The sequence below is a fragment of the Engystomops pustulosus genome, chromosome 2 (genome assembly GCF_040894005.1).
Source record: "Engystomops pustulosus chromosome 2, aEngPut4.maternal, whole genome shotgun sequence".
In the NCBI taxonomy this organism is placed as follows: Eukaryota; Metazoa; Chordata; class Amphibia; order Anura; family Leptodactylidae; genus Engystomops; species Engystomops pustulosus.
This window is the reverse complement of record NC_092412.1, coordinates 147,186,228-147,202,639: the sequence shown is the minus strand read 5'-3', so window position 1 is coordinate 147,202,639 and position 16,412 is coordinate 147,186,228. Positions and strand designations below refer to the sequence as shown.

General features: G+C 41.1%; 1 long non-coding RNA gene across 1 annotated transcript in view; it reads right to left on the bottom strand.

The window, feature by feature from the left end:
* Positions 1 to 12,831, bottom strand: part of LOC140118639 (uncharacterized) — a 122,024-nt gene extending 109,193 nt beyond the window's left edge. Inside the window, exons 1-3 of the long non-coding RNA XR_011853225.1 lie at positions 12,807 to 12,831; positions 12,257 to 12,344; positions 11,803 to 11,886 (exon numbers count right to left, since the gene is read on the bottom strand). This is a non-coding gene — a long non-coding RNA (uncharacterized lncRNA). The remainder of the gene's footprint in view (positions 1 to 11,802; positions 11,887 to 12,256; positions 12,345 to 12,806) is intronic.
* Between the last annotated feature and the right edge of the window lie 3,581 nt (positions 12,832 to 16,412).

Sequence of the window (16,412 nt, the reverse complement as noted above, 5' to 3'; positions counted from 1 at the left end):
GGATATGGCATCTCAAGTATCAGGAGCTTGAGATGAAGCCTACTTTGAAATAATATGGAATGGGTAATATGCAGTTCTGCTAATGTTAATGGACCATTCCAGCACTTGAGTTCAACAATGATGATACCCATAATATAAACAGTATGTGTAGTCCTGTAGAATGCCAGACTCCTATAAAGAGATGTTAATTCTACCTCTTGAGTGCCAAGCACGGGATGAAAAGACACACCTATACCTTATATGTATACCATTATCCCTAATTCTTTTTCATAAGGTGGCCCTATGAAAGCATTACAGAGCTTGTTCTTAAAGAGCTGTATCCACTACATAGTTTCAAAGAATGCAGGATTGAGCAATGTTTACTGAAGAACCAGGTGGGAAATATAACACTTGAAGGGAACCTGTCATCAGAAATTGACCTAATAAACTATTACCAGTATGTTGTTAAGCAGCTAAGCAGATTCTAGGTTATGTTTCTTTCATGACCCAGCTTGATGGCATCATCCAGAAAATCAACTTCGAAGTTAGATGTAAGTTGGTTGTTTAAAGTCAGGGAGGTGGAGAGATTAACACCAAAGTCAAACCCACCCTGCCTCTGAACATTTCCTCTTATGTGACTGACATCATATGTCCTTCAGGACATCTGGTAAGTGTTGTCCCTGGATGCAGGACCATCAATTACAGTGAGGGGGGTTCTCTGAGGCAGGGAAAGACAACTTTGGTGTGAAACTATCCACCTCCTTGACATCATTAAACCAATTTACGTCTCACTTCATAGTAGATTTTCTGTATAATACCACCACACTGGACCATGAAAGAAACATGATATACAAGCTGCTCAGCTGCTTGTAAACATACTGCTAGTGGTTTATTAGGCAGTTTTTTGATTATAAGTCCCCTTAAGGTTAGAAACTAACACTCCACTTTTTACCTCAGCTCTATTCAGACAAGGATGTGAGCACTGACTACAGGATAGCAGTTGTATTCACCCATAAGGGAACATTTATCATAGCTTGTATGCCTAAAACAGGTGTAAAAGCTGTGATTTTTGGTCCATTCCATGTGCAGAGGCCAGGAATTGTGAATTCTTCTATGCCAGTTGGGTTTGGAGGGGGAGGTGCATAAGGGGGAGTGGGCCAGTGCAGGGTAAAAATGCACTACATTGTGCACTGCATATAGCCTGAGTCTGTTCATGTGTACTCTGTTGTACATCTTGTTGTATCAAAGATTCGGTGGGGGACATTTTTTATGGGGCACACATCAATCTTGCCATCTTTGCTCCGCTGGCCAGTAAGATTAATCATTTAATTCCCATCTATTGTTGCAGTTTTGGGACTGGAGTTTTTTACACATGCTGGGAAGGAAGGGGGGCTGAAGTGGCTTTGCAACTTTTAATTAAACTTTTTAAAAGTTCATGAATCCAGCCTTGCACTTGCCAAAAAAATTATAATTTTATTGGTTAGTACTGTTATGTTAGATTGGTGTGAAATGACCATTGCAACTTTATGGGGTTAAAAGTCGCAAACACTGATACAACTTTTTAACACATTTTGATGACAAAACTTCCAGACAAAAAAAATCACCAGAACATCAAGAGCTTGTTTCTGTTGAAGAAATTACTGTAAAAAGGTTGATCATAGCGTTCAGATTACTACATCAAGAAATTCAAGAAATTACTGTAAAAGGTTGATCATAGAGTTCAGATTACTACAACAATGATAGCAAGATAAACATCAGATAATTGCTATGTGTAGACTAAAATAAGCAATAAAGGCATATGCAGCCTTAGTAACAAGGAGTTTAACAGTTTTTGGGTATGTGCTGTAGGGTAAATTCCTAGGAAAAATGTTCTGTTTATTAGTCACATATTTATTTTATAGTATCATAAAGGATCTCCTTTGCAAACAAAATATGCTGTTGTGTTCTTTAGTGCTGTGTTTTTCAGGTTATGTTTACATGGCAGTATTAAAATCTTAATTACGGTAATATCCACAGTTGTGCTTTCCATCTCAGATTTTGACTGATAAGCACCATCAGAATAAACTAGAATAATTGTGAAATACACCCTATATATTGAATGGACTGGGTGGAGAATTTCACCATAGATTTTACCAAAGGAAAACTTTGCTAAAATCCACTCATTCTTTTTTATGGGAAATCTCTCAGGTTTGCCTATAAAAAATTCTCCTCCTAAATCATGTGAAAATGATCAGAGAAGAGCTCAAATATAAGTGGAGGCGAAGCACGGAAGGGGAGGCTGAAATAAGCATCTTTATAGGAGGGAGTAGCTTGGTTTTTTTTTACAAACAAAGTAAAATTTGTTAACAAAGTGTAATAGAAAACTTTTCCCTACATCCTCCCATACAGAATATAGCAAATTATTTCAAATGGCGGTTTCACTTTAAGGGCCTTATCATTAGTTCTATAGTACATAAAAATGTTTTTAATATCTTTTTGTCATACTAAAGGCAGCCTACAAACATACTGGTGCAGATTTACTTACCCGGTCCCGGTCTTCCGGCGATTCACAAAGGTAGTTCCCCCGATGTCCACTAGGTGTCGCTGCTGCGCTGAAGTTCGTCAGAATGCACTGAAGTTCACAAAGCCAGGCCGGGTGCAGGTAAGTGCGTGTCAAGCTACACTTTTTTTATTTTAAATGTGGCGGTTTTTCCGAATCCGTCGGGTTTTCATACGGTCACGCCCCCGATTTCCGTTGCGTGCACGGCGACGGCGAGACGCCACAATCCAATCGCATGCGCCAGAAACCTGGGGCAATTCAGGGAAAATCGTCGCAAAACGGAAAAATTCGGGCAAGCCCGCCAGAAAAACGCGATTCAGGCCCTTAGTTAATGACCCCCATTGTATCCAGAACTGGGCAAGCCTGAACACTTTCCGAATTGGATAAGTAGAGGAGTTAAATACCTGGGCAATCTATTTAATGGGACAGTATTGAAGACATTTGAACAATTACGGGGAGAATTTAAATTGCCACAGTCTTGTTTTTATCAATTTCTTAATAACCCAGTGTCACAGAGAGTAAGCATGGTATGAGACACTAGGGGGATCATCTCATGGAACTACTCACAACTTTGAGGGAGATATCTTATTAAATATCCATTGGGGGTTCAAGCTAAATAGGTGACAGATGTTTGGGAGGTATTAGATGATCAGTGGCAGTATGTGCTACACTCTCTAAAGTCTCAGTCAATGAGGCACACCAACTTTCTAACCTTTACCTCTTCCATAGGGAATATTTCACTCTAGCAAGGCCATTCAAGAAAGGGTGTAGGAGAGATGATAGGTGTCCCAGATGTGATGTGGCCAATGTGGATCTTATTCACTTATTGTGGAACTGCCCTAGGCTCTGTAGGTTTTAGAAGCAAGTCCTCAGCATAAGGCGCCATGCACACGACCATATAAAAACGGCCGTATAAAAATATAGAGCATGTCTTATTTTCCACTGTATTTCCATTCCGTAAGGCACATAGAAGTCAATAGGAACGTATAAAATACGAGCTAAATACGTGCTGCTAACGCATGTACACCATATGCTGCCATATCCAGAACCAGTGGCAGGTGCATTCTGTCAGCCAGCCAATAGTCAGCCAGCCATCATTTGCCAGTCCACCGTATTTTATACAGATATGGTACGGATACGGTGCAATATGTTACCATACTGTTGCAATACATCCCATATTACGGTCAGAGTACAGCCGTATATACAGAACACAAAAGACCATCCGGTCATGTGCATGAGGCCTAATTCATAGGGTTTATTCGAGTAATGTTCGAAGACAACCTCAGATGCGCATTTTGGGATGTGTTGCTGATCTTAATGTACTGGAGGGTCACAAGGTTGCCATTTTATGTCTACTATATTTAGCTAAAAATTAATTGCCTTGCACTGGAAGGATGTAAATGCCTCATGTGAGTAAGAGTTAACTTGTTTCCATAAATGGAAAAAATTGTTTATCAGAAAAGAAACACCCTTAAGAAGTTTGAATCAATATGGTGCTCATGGCTTGACACCCTGGGCTCACCATCTTTTTCATTGATCAGAGAAATAATGTTTGTTAGAATCTGTAGGTGATGACCTTATGTGCATTAATGTGAAGTGATGTGGTAATACTGTGAATATCTACATCCTATAATTTGGCTCTACTGTGATAGTCTACATTAAGCAATGTATCAGCTGTAAATGCTGAGAGTTCCTGTTAAAACTTCGCTCAGATGTGTGCTTAGGAGATATGCAATTTGTTAGCTAGATCCAGTGCAATCTTTGTACTCGGTTAGGGGGGGATATGATTGTTTAGTACTGTTCTGTTTTGTTCAAAAAAATTGACTTTTTAGGAGACGGTCTTCTTGTATGGCCTGTATGCAAAATATTTGGTGGTACATATCATTTTTAGGGTGTACAGTATATAGAGCAGCTTTGCATAAAAATAATGAAGATTGTGTTTCTGAAACATGGCTTCAGTACAAGAAATATTATTGTGAATCTATGTAGACACATACATGCTAATACAAGTAGCAATAATACAAAATACAATTGGATAGATCTAGACTTAGGTTTTTGGGGACCTGTCTACAAATAATTAAAGCATTCCTTTAGTTGGCTTGTGGTTCACATGAGTTTGGATCATCTTAAGTGGAATAATGAATAGGTTTGCAAGGTTATATTTAATGGACTTATTCTACAGGGAGGAAGACATCTCTCCCCCTCTGATCCATGATAAATTATCTTTAATGAACCTAATTAATCTATCTCATCCAAAGAATGGTAAATGGATTTTTTTCTTATTGTAAAAAGATATTTTCTGTGTAACTGCTTACATAATTAGCCTTCTTCTTTCTGCAGGAGTTGAAAAGATATTTTCAAAGAATAATAATATTTAATGTCCAGGATATCCAAAAGGTACAAGCTATTAACCTGCACTTTGGATCCATTATTGGAAATTAGAAAACAAATTAAATATATTAATAAATTAGTCACTAAATAAAATACATAGACCTTCATCCTTAATAAAGTTATAATAAGGAATAAAGTTATAATGAATTAAAAGTGCAGAAGTTTGAAGATGTCCAAAGTAATACTTACTTCATATTTTTTTTTCAGCTAGAAAGAGCTACACTTTTATTTCATATTAAAATAATATTATATAAAAACTTTACATAAAAATGAAAGAAATTACAGTGTTCTCTTCTTAGATTAAAAAAATATCTTTTACACTTTATTATTAATTCTTGTTTCCATGATAACCCAAAATTTTGAAAATCCAATTGTCAAAGGGACCAAAATTTGTTTGTCTGGAGTTATCCAAATATATAACAGTTTTGTGGTAGACCCCCACAGATCATGAGCACGTAGGGTCCAATGGTGTCTAATGTACCTCTGCTGGACTCCTCATCACTCCCCGAGATAAGCGGAGGAGACGGCTGTGCATGTCCTTTCTACTCCATTCATCTCTATGGAGCTGTTGGAAATTGCCGAGCTTAGCTCGGGGACTGAATGAACACATAGGGGCATATTTACTAAGGGTCGGCGGAGCGCATTTCCGCCGAGTTTCCCGACTATTTCCGTTTTGGGCAGCATTTAACAGGGGTTTTTGGCGCACGCAATCGGATTTTGGCAGATTAAGCCCACTGAGATCTAGCACTTTTTGATGGGTTTAAACCAGGCAAATTAGTGGTAAACTTTTTGTTAACGGGGTTATCTGAGATTTGAAAATCATGGCTACTTTCTTCCAAAAACAGCTGCTTGACCATGTTTAGTACTTCGCCTTGCAACTTAGCTCCATTCATTTCCATTGCAATACTGGCACAAACTGACACAAACTATGGGGAAGTGTTGTGCTCTTTATGGAATTGTTTTAAAATTTGGAAAATCCCTTTAAGCAGCAATGAGATGCATGTCATAAAAAAATAAAAGATGACTGCCTTATTCTGACATCCATACATTTTTTATTCTTTGGTATTTGAACCTTTGTATCGTAGTCATTTTTAGAAAATCAGGCTGACTTTTTCATTGATGCCCTTTTGGAAAATGTATTGGTAGCAAAAATCACAGATAATTATTTTTATATTTTGGAGAATTTTGGGATTTGGAGATATTTAATATAAGGTGATGTGATTTTTTTTCAACTTTTTGAACTTTTTTTTTTCAAGCTCCTCACAGAAGGTGCATCAATATGGTGGTGCTCAATGCACCGCCCTACCTAAAAGATTTACCAGTATCGATCATTGCCAGCACTGAACAAGAGTGACAAGGCTCTGCTATATAATTCAGTAGATACCCACTCTGTATGCAAAGGGCTCAGCCCATACAACTTTAGGGAAAATTCATAATGCCATTGTTGGTCTGTGAACCACAGACCGTGCAGAGTTCAGGGGCACTGTCCAACATCACACTAGGGACGGAACTCCTTACATTTATTGTCTAAGGAGCTACTAAACAGCAGCGATGACAAGAACACCTGACATCATAGAGCAGAGTGAATCTACCCTTTTTGACCTAAAGGCAGGGCCGGATTATCATTGTCGTTTTTGATGTACCAGCCCAGCGATCTGGATCCAATAGCTCCAATAATTATAGGGTGGGCACACAGGGCCTCCATGCTGTGTGCTTTTTGTTAAACACGTCAGGTCAGTCTGCATTGCATGCAGACTGGCCTGTCCTCCTCTTATCTGAATACCTAGCACTGATTGGCTGAGCTGGCTGCCAGCCAAAACCTAGCCAATCAGTGTTAAGTATGTTACCTCACTGGTCACTCCACCCCCTCCCTGGGGTGAGTGAGGAGGATGTGTTTCTGCAGTTGGAAGGTTATGCAATGTGTGTATTAACCCCCTGTATTGTAAATTCACTGTGTATTAACCCCCTTGTGCTGTGACTTCACTGTGTATTACCTCCTCTGTGCTGTGACATCACTGAGTATTAACCCCTTGTGCTGTGACATCACTGTGTATTAACAAACTATGCTGTGTCATTACTGTGTATTAACGCCATGTGCTGTGATATCATTGTAGAGATTCCGGATCCCTGGAATGAAGTAGAAGCTTGGCGTTTAAAGACATTCTTCTGTGTTTTACCCACCTGTGCTGTGACTTCAATGTGTATAGACCCCCTGTGCTGTGACATCACCGTGTATAAACCCCTTGTGCAGTGACACCACTGTATATTAATCCCCTGTGCTATTACTGTGTATTAACCCCCTGTGCTGCGACATCACTGAGTACAAACCATCCTGTGCTATGACATCACAGTGTATAAACCCCCTGTGCTGTGACATCACTGTGCATAGTTACTAACATATAGGGGCAGATTTACTTACCCGGTCCATTCGCGATCTTGCGGCGCATTCTCTGCGGTGGATTCGGGTCTTCTGGTGATTTACTAAGGTAGTTCCTCCGACGTCCACCAAGTGTCGCTGCTGCGCTGAAGTTCATCGGAATGCAGCGATCTTCACCAAGCTGCGCCGAGTGCAGGAAAGCGCGAGTCCAGCGACACTTTTTTCGAATCCGAGTCGAAAAAATCCGGCGGTTTTTCCGAATCCGTCGGGTTTGCGTATGGCCCCTCTCCTGATTACCGTCGTGTGCATGTCGGCGGCGTTGCGCCACAATCCGATCGCGTGTGCCGTAATCCAGGGGCAATACATGGAAAATCGGCGAAAAACTGAAATATTCGGTTAACCTGTAGCAAAAACTCGAATCGCCCCCCTAGTAAATGAACCCCATAGTTTGGTTGGTTATTGGTATGAGGTGTATATACAAAATATGTGGAGCGCACAATGTGGTCAGTTGTTGTTTTAGTTTTATATAAGATACATGTGGGGAAACAGTGTGGACAGTTGTGGTATGAGGGATATATATACGATATGTGGGAGCACAGTGTGGTCATTTGTAGTGTACAGGATATATATGATATTTGTGGGGCACACGGTGGTCAGTTGTGGTGTGAGGGGTGTATTTGATATGTATGGGGATCAGGTGTGAGAAGTATATACCCAGCTGGTAGAAGTCACCAGAAAGATCAAACCAAAGGGAAGATACAACATCAGATACATCATCTGTAAATCATTGGATTACACTGCAGCCTTTCTGCTTCTGCCGGACTAGTATCTACTACTGAATGGTGGTAAATAGGTTTATAGGTTATTATTCAGTTATTATGTAATGGTAATAATTATTGTACAATGTAATGTTATATTTGGGCCTTGTACAGAGGTGTCATGAGTGATATTGTCCTTTGTATGGTGGTGTTAGTATAATAATTATATGGCGGTAAACATTATCAGTACATGTAGTATATATTTGGTAAATTATTGTGTTTATTATCAGGATTTTAGTATTTTCATTATGTTGTGGTAATGCAGTGGTCACAGTTTGGAGGGATAATTTGGCAATTATAGCACTATTGTTTGTAATATTGGTCTTATGGTAGTTTTATTTGGTAATGGTATAGTGGTATTATTATTATTTGGGTTGATGTGGACCAAAATTGGAAGTAGTTTGTAACATTATGAATATATGAACCACTCTAAAATTAAATATACTATTGTTTCTAATATTTCTAGTGCTTGGGCTGATATGTGAAACAGTATAAGTATGTGGTATCTTTTAGATATAGTGTTGTGGGAGAGGGTCCTGCATTGGCTGTCGATTAAGGGGGGGGGGCATCCAAAATGAGGGGCTCCATACAGCTGGTACCCTTAATCTGGCCCTGCATTGAGGTACAACACGAGTTTTAAATGTTTATATGGGTGGATGCATTTAACATTTATGCATAAAAATTAATCATGTGTTATATAATTCAGAATCCTCCGTTATAAATGGTCTGTAACATTTCAGAAGCACAAATGACTAACATAAATATTGCTTCTTTTCCAGCTGTTTTCTTTCTACCCCTCACAAATGAATATAACTTGGTCTGTTTTTTACATTTTTACATCTGTAGTGTTCATAATATATCTGTGCTGTCCTATTTGGTGTTGCTGCTCATTTAAAGTTTAAGTTACTATAGAGAACTATGATGCAAGGGATCCCCATCTGCCAGCTACCAACTGCAGTCCCGGGACTGTTGCAGTCTAACCACTTGTAGAAAGCAGCTGATGACATCATTACACATCCTCCCTCCAATCAACCAGCTTTCAGCCCTATAGCAACCACGACCATGTCTGTTTGAACATGGCTGTTATTGGCCTGTGTAACAGCAGGGTCACACCCCCCTTACTTTTTGTAAGTAGTTTCTGTTTTCAAAACAGTTTCCAAAAAATTTTTTACGAAATTGTCATAACCAAATTTCAACAAACCCGCTCATCACTACTCACTACTATCTATTACATTACAGCCAATATACAGTTGATCTTATTGAAAATTCAAAATTCACAGAGAAAGAAACATGTCATTAACCAAATTCAGTAGCAGAGAACAAAGAAAAAGTAACCCTTCTTTGGCACGATGCCCATTATTTCTGATTTCCGATGAAAACTCGAGAACCATTTAAGTACAGATTATAGCTGGGAAGATGCAGGATGAGGGGTGGGCAGTATTAAAGAGGGGATAAAGAGCAGATGGGGGTGAGTGGAGCTATTAAGTATAGGGGACTGAGAGCTAATGCTAAATATTTATTTTATATCCAAATCTGGGGAGCGTCATAGTAAGGTGCGTCTTATAGTCCAAAAAATATGATGTATATAACACAGTATGGTTGAAAATGCCAGTTTAATTATAAAAGAAAATTGATAAAACCATTGGTGACACTATAACATATCTGTTTTTGGCATTATATTATCTGTCAAGTCTTCATTCCCACGGAACTTCTTTTTGACCTCTTGGGTAGCATATAATATAACATGACAATAATATATATACAGTGACAGTAATGTTTTAAAATTACTTCTTTTACAAAAATAGAAATCTGAATCAATCCATATGAATATATGGTGTTATCCCGCTCTGTCGTGAAAACAGAATCAATTCTTATAGGCTCACACTTTTGTAAATAATTGGCAGGGAAGTTGTTTAAAATGTCTTGGAAGACTAAACACACATCTTCTTGTTCAAGAGCTGTCTCTTTCTGTCAGACTCCATGATGTTGAAATCAGGTTTTTAAATATAAATTAAAAAAAAAAAAAAAAAAAAAAAAAATTATATATATATATATATATATATATATATATATATATATATATATTTTAAAGTTATGAAAAAAACATCCTAAAATAATTTTGTGTAGCCCAATTAATTGTTAGGTTGTTAAACCATCTTGTAGGTGAAATCATCAAAAATGTTGTGCTATTAACTCCTTAAGTGCGCAAAGCTGTACATGTACAGCATTGCGGGACCCCTGTTAATGTGTACGCCGCTGAGCCAATGGTTCAGCAAATCACCTGAACTGAAATGGCATCGAGAACCATTGGGTATCAGATGTAACTGACAGCTGACACCCCAGTGTATTACCCGCGGTCTGAGTGAGCGCTGATTGCAAGTGTTAATAGGGGATCCTTGCTTTTGCAGTGCTGGGGTTCTGTCTGTGGCAGAATCTTACAGTCACTGGCCTAGATCTATCAAAAATAGGGCAAACTGCACTATTTAATGTTTGCCTATACAGGGTGCAGTTTGCCTGTGGAGTATGCAGTGAATAGATTCTTGAAATGTCTTGCACGTTCTTTATGAATCTGACGTCTCCTGTAACTTTTTTTGGTGCACCTTTAGCATAGGGCGTGCAACAGAATTCTGTCAGGCAATGCATGATAAATGTGTTGCATGGTCCGACTGTGCACCGGAACGCACCGTTAGCAGAATTTTGTGTCACTATAGGCATAGTGCAGCTGCGACACAAATGTGTTGCGTGCAAGTAGTTTTCCTTAAAAAGAATGTGCAAAGTCAGACAGAAAATAAATCTTGGCCACTGTGCCAGCCTATGTGAGCTTAGGCTGAAAGTGAGAATTGCTTGTTCATGTGCCATAGTGGGACTAGTAAAAGAAGTAAAGAAAAAAGTTTTAAAATAAAAAAATAAATAAAGCAAATATTCAATATGTGTCAATAGGGGCTTATTTACTAAGGGTCGCATTTCCGTCCGTTTTCCCGACTTTTCAGGGATCGCACCCGGGATTGTGTCGCAACTCAAGCACTTACAAGCACCAGGAAGAAGAATGTGAACTCCAGCAGACCTGATTGGGGAAGCGACACATGCAGGAATCGGGTGCACTGTCTTCAGGAATCGCGGCAGAGTTCATCCCTGTTGGACAGTCCGGATCGGGGATTGCGCAGGGTTTGGGTAAGTAAATGTGCCCCATAATGTTAAAATAGTGAAAATAACCAAACAAACCCTACTTATATCACAACACAGGCAGTCCCCGGGTTACATACAAGATAGGGTCTGGAGGTTTGTTCTTAAGTTGAATTTGTATGCAAGTCAAAACTGTATATTTTATAATGGAAGTTCTAGACAATTTTTTTTCTTTTGCCCCAGTGACAATTGGAGTTTCAAAATTTTTGGTGTAATTGGACCAAGAATTATCAATAAAGCTTCATTACAGACACCTTACAGCTGATCATTGCAGTCTGGGACTATAGTAAAGCATCCAGAGAGCTTCACCAGAGGTCACATGGGGCAGAGGGGTCCGTCTGTAACTATGGGTTGTCTGTAAGTCGGGTGTCCTTAAGTAGGGGACCGCCTGTATCCTTAACTATCTATACAATAAATCAATTATTATTACAATAAAACTATTATTATTACTATCATTATTGAAACCACACAATGAACACTGTATAGAAAAAAACACCAAAACTTATGATTCTTACCTATCTCATCCCACAAGAAGTGTAATAAAAGGTGCTAAACATGTATCTACTCCAGAACGGTACTGTTGTAAAGTGCAACATCTTCTGCAAAAAATAAGCCCTCATTAGACAAAAAAAATAATACCTCTTGGTAGATGGCGATACAAAAACTTTAGCTTTTTCCTCACATTGTTTGATTCTTTGAATTTAGTTAAATGTAAGAAAATATATCTAAATATGGTATTGCCGTAATAGTACTGACACCAAAAAAAGGTCAAAATCAGTTACGCAATTTTTTTCTACTCCTCCCTCATACAAAAAAATTAATACATTATTACTTATTTAATTATTGTGAAGCTCTCAAATGGTTAACAATCTTCCTAAATGCTGTTTCTGATAGTTGGGATAGTTTGAGGGGTGCAGAAAATAAGTTTTTCTAACATTATATATTTCAAATCTCATTAAAAACACTCACCCCAAAAAGTCAGTTTGACAATCTCCTTGAAAATCTGGAAAACCGTTGTTAAAAGGCGTCTGATGCCATAATTAAATATAATGTCATCCTAAAAATGATAAAAGCATGAAACAGACATTTGGGATATGTAAGTTAGTAACTCATTTGGTGGTTAACCAACATGGGGAGAGAAAAAGAACTGGACCGCACATCCACACATCACACAATGATCTAATGCCGCTAGGCTACATTATATAACGAACTCGAGGTTCTTAGTTACATTTTGATCAAATTGTATAAGCCCACCAACCACTTCACGGTGACCTCTTTTTGGTGGGTCCCTACGCTATTTTGTGCAGCATCACATGGCGTCCACCCCCGCCGCAGCACAGCGCCGGCAGGGACCAAGACCCGGTTGCCCCCCAGTACCCATACTGGTGGGCGTAGCCCCCATGGCTCCGGGCCCAGGCCCCCACCAGCACCGCACCACAGAAGCGGCGGACGCCATGCAACACCGCACCATGTGAACAGGAAAAAAGGCTCACCATGTGTGAACAGGTGTTAAACTCACCGTTCCATGTGGTCTCAGACTCTGGCTGAGAGGAAGTAGGCGGACCCTAAATGCAGTCTCCTGCTAATTTAAAAACACCTGGGTCGAATGGGGCGGAGTGCTGGTGCCAGGAAAAACAAAATAAATGAAGGGATAGAGTATACTAAACCAACATGGGGAGAGAAAAAGAACTGGACCGCACATCCACACATCACACAATGATCTAATGCCGCTAATGATGTGTGGATGTGCGGTCCAGTTCTTTTTCTCTCCCCATGTTGGTTTAGTACATTCTATCCCTTCATTTATTTTGTTTTTCCTGGTACCAGCACTCCGCCCCATTCGACCCAGGTGTTTTTAAATTAGCAGGAGACTGCATTTAGGGGCCGCCTACTTCCTCTCAGCCAGTTTCTGAGACCACATGGAACGGTGAGTTTAACACCTGTTCACACATGGTGAGCCTTTTTTCCTGTTCACATGGTGCGGTGTTGCATGGCGTCCGCCGCTTCTGTGGTGCGGTGCTGGTGGGGGCCTGGGCCCGGAGCCATGGGGGCTATGCCCGCCAGTATGGGTACTGGGGGGCAACCGGGTCTTGGTCCCTGCCGGCGCTGTGCTGCAGCGGGGGTGGACGCCATGTGATGCTGCACAAAATAGCGTAGGGACCCACCATAAAGAGGTCACCGTGAAGTGGTTGGTGGGCTTATACAATTTGATCAAAATGTAACTAAGAACCTCGAGTTCGTTATATAATGTAGCCTAGCGGCATTAGATCATTGTGTGATGTGTGGATGTGCGGTCCAGTTCTTTTTCTCTCCCCATGTTGGTTTAGTACATTCTATCCCTTCATTTATTTTGTTTTTCCTGGTACCAGCACTCCGCCCCATTCGACCCAGGTGTTTTTAAATTAGCAGGAGACTGCATTTAGGGGCCGCCTACTTCCTCTCAGCCAGTTTCTGAGACCACATGGAACGGTGAGTTTAACACCTGTTCACACATGGTGAGCCTTTTTTCCTGTTCACATGGTGCGGTGTTGCATGGCGTCCGCCGCTTCTGTGGTGCGGTGCTGGTGGGGGCCTGGGCCCGGAGCCATGGGGGCTATGCCCGCCAGTATGGGTACTGGGGGGCAACCGGGTCTTGGTCCCTGCCGGCGCTGTGCTGCAGCGGGGGTGGACGCCATGTGATGCTGCACAAAATAGCGTAGGGACCCACCATAAAGAGGTCACCGTGAAGTGGTTGGTGGGCTTATACAATTTGATCAAAATGTAACTAAGAACCTCGAGTTCGTTATATAATGTAGCCTAGCGGCATTAGATCATTGTGTGATGTGTGGATGTGCGGTCCAGTTCTTTTTCTCTCCCCATGTTGGTTTAGTACATTCTATCCCTTCATTTATTTTGTTTTTCCTGGTACCAGCACTCCGCCCCATTCGACCCAGGTGTTTTTAAATTAGCAGGAGACTGCATTTAGGGGCCGCCTACTTCCTCTCAGCCAGTTTCTGAGACCACATGGAACGGTGAGTTTAACACCTGTTCACACATGGTGAGCCTTTTTTCCTGTTCACATGGTGCGGTGTTGCATGGCGTCCGCCGCTTCTGTGGTGCGGTGCTGGTGGGGGCCTGGGCCCGGAGCCATGGGGGCTATGCCCGCCAGTATGGGTACTGGGGGGCAACCGGGTCTTGGTCCCTGCCGGCGCTGTGCTGCAGCGGGGGTGGACGCCATGTGATGCTGCACAAAATAGCGTAGGGACCCACCATAAAGAGGTCACCGTGAAGTGGTTGGTGGGCTTATACAATTTGATCAAAATGTAACTAAGAACCTCGAGTTCGTTATATAATGTAGCCTAGCGGCATTAGATCATTGTGTGATGTGTGGATGTGCGGTCCAGTTCTTTTTCTCTCCCCATGTTGGTTTAGTACATTCTATCCCTTCATTTATTTTGTTTTTCCTGGTACCAGCACTCCGCCCCATTCGACCCAGGTGTTTTTAAATTAGCAGGAGACTGCATTTAGGGGCCGCCTACTTCCTCTCAGCCAGTTTCTGAGACCACATGGAACGGTGAGTTTAACACCTGTTCACACATGGTGAGCCTTTTTTCCTGTTCACATGGTGCGGTGTTGCATGGCGTCCGCCGCTTCTGTGGTGCGGTGCTGGTGGGGGCCTGGGCCCGGAGCCATGGGGGCTATGCCCGCCAGTATGGGTACTGGGGGACAACCGGGTCTTGGTCCCTGCCGGCGCTGTGCTGCAGCGGGGGTGGACGCCATGTGATGCTGCACAAAATAGCGTAGGGACCCACCATAAAGAGGTCACCGTGAAGTGGTTGGTGGGCTTATACAATTTGATCAAAATGTAACTAAGAACCTCGAGTTCGTTATATAATGTAGCCTAGCGGCATTAGATCATTGTGTGATGTGTGGATGTGCGGTCCAGTTCTTTTTCTCTCCCCATGTTGGTTTAGTACATTCTATCCCTTCATTTATTTTGTTTTTCCTGGTACCAGCACTCCGCCCCATTCGACCCAGGTGTTTTTAAATTAGCAGGAGACTGCATTTAGGGGCCGCCTACTTCCTCTCAGCCAGTTTCTGAGACCACATGGAACGGTGAGTTTAACACCTGTTCACACATGGTGAGCCTTTTTTCCTGTTCACATGGTGCGGTGTTGCATGGCGTCCGCCGCTTCTGTGGTGCGGTGCTGGTGGGGGCCTGGGCCCGGAGCCATGGGGGCTATGCCCGCCAGTATGGGTACTGGGGGGCAACCGGGTCTTGGTCCCTGCCGGCGCTGTGCTGCAGCGGGGGTGGACGCCATGTGATGCTGCACAAAATAGCGTAGGGACCCACCATAAAGAGGTCACCGTGAAGTGGTTGGTGGGCTTATACAATTTGATCAAAATGTAACTAAGAACCTCGAGTTCGTTATATAATGTAGCCTAGCGGCATTAGATCATTGTGTGATGTGTGGATGTGCGGTCCAGTTCTTTTTCTCTCCCCATGTTCATTTGGTGGTTAATCTATCTGAAAAGGAGATGATTTAGAGTTTTGAAAACGCCAAATTTTTCCACATTTTTTGCCATTTTTTTTTTTTTTTTAATGAACACAAAATATTTAAACCAAAATTTACCACTAATATGAAGTACAAAGTGTCATGAAAAAAACAATCTCAAAATCACTTTGGTTAGTTGAAGTTTCCAAAAGCTATAACTGACACATGTTAGATTCGAAAAATAGGGCTGCCTCAAACTGACTGCGTCCTAAAGAAGTAAAGAGGTTTTCCTGGACAGAAAACGTATAATTTACATTTGAGATAAAGGATGTGTCAGATCATTGAGAGTCCAGCCACTGGGATCCCCAGTGATTCAGAATACAGAAAGTCCCTTTGAGGCCTCACTAAACATGATGAGTGGTCTTTATATTTTGCTGAGGTCTCACCTTACCAATCATCTTGTCTCGTTCAGCTGTTAATAAGTATATTATGATGTATGGCTTTATCTATTTTATCAATAAAGATGCTTTAATTTTTTTTATTAATGTATCAGGCAAAATTATAAATTAAGTACATGACAATATACAGAAGTAGATAAAGATAGCATGTATTTTTTAGCTTTTTTTATTAGCAAAAACGAATTTATTTTA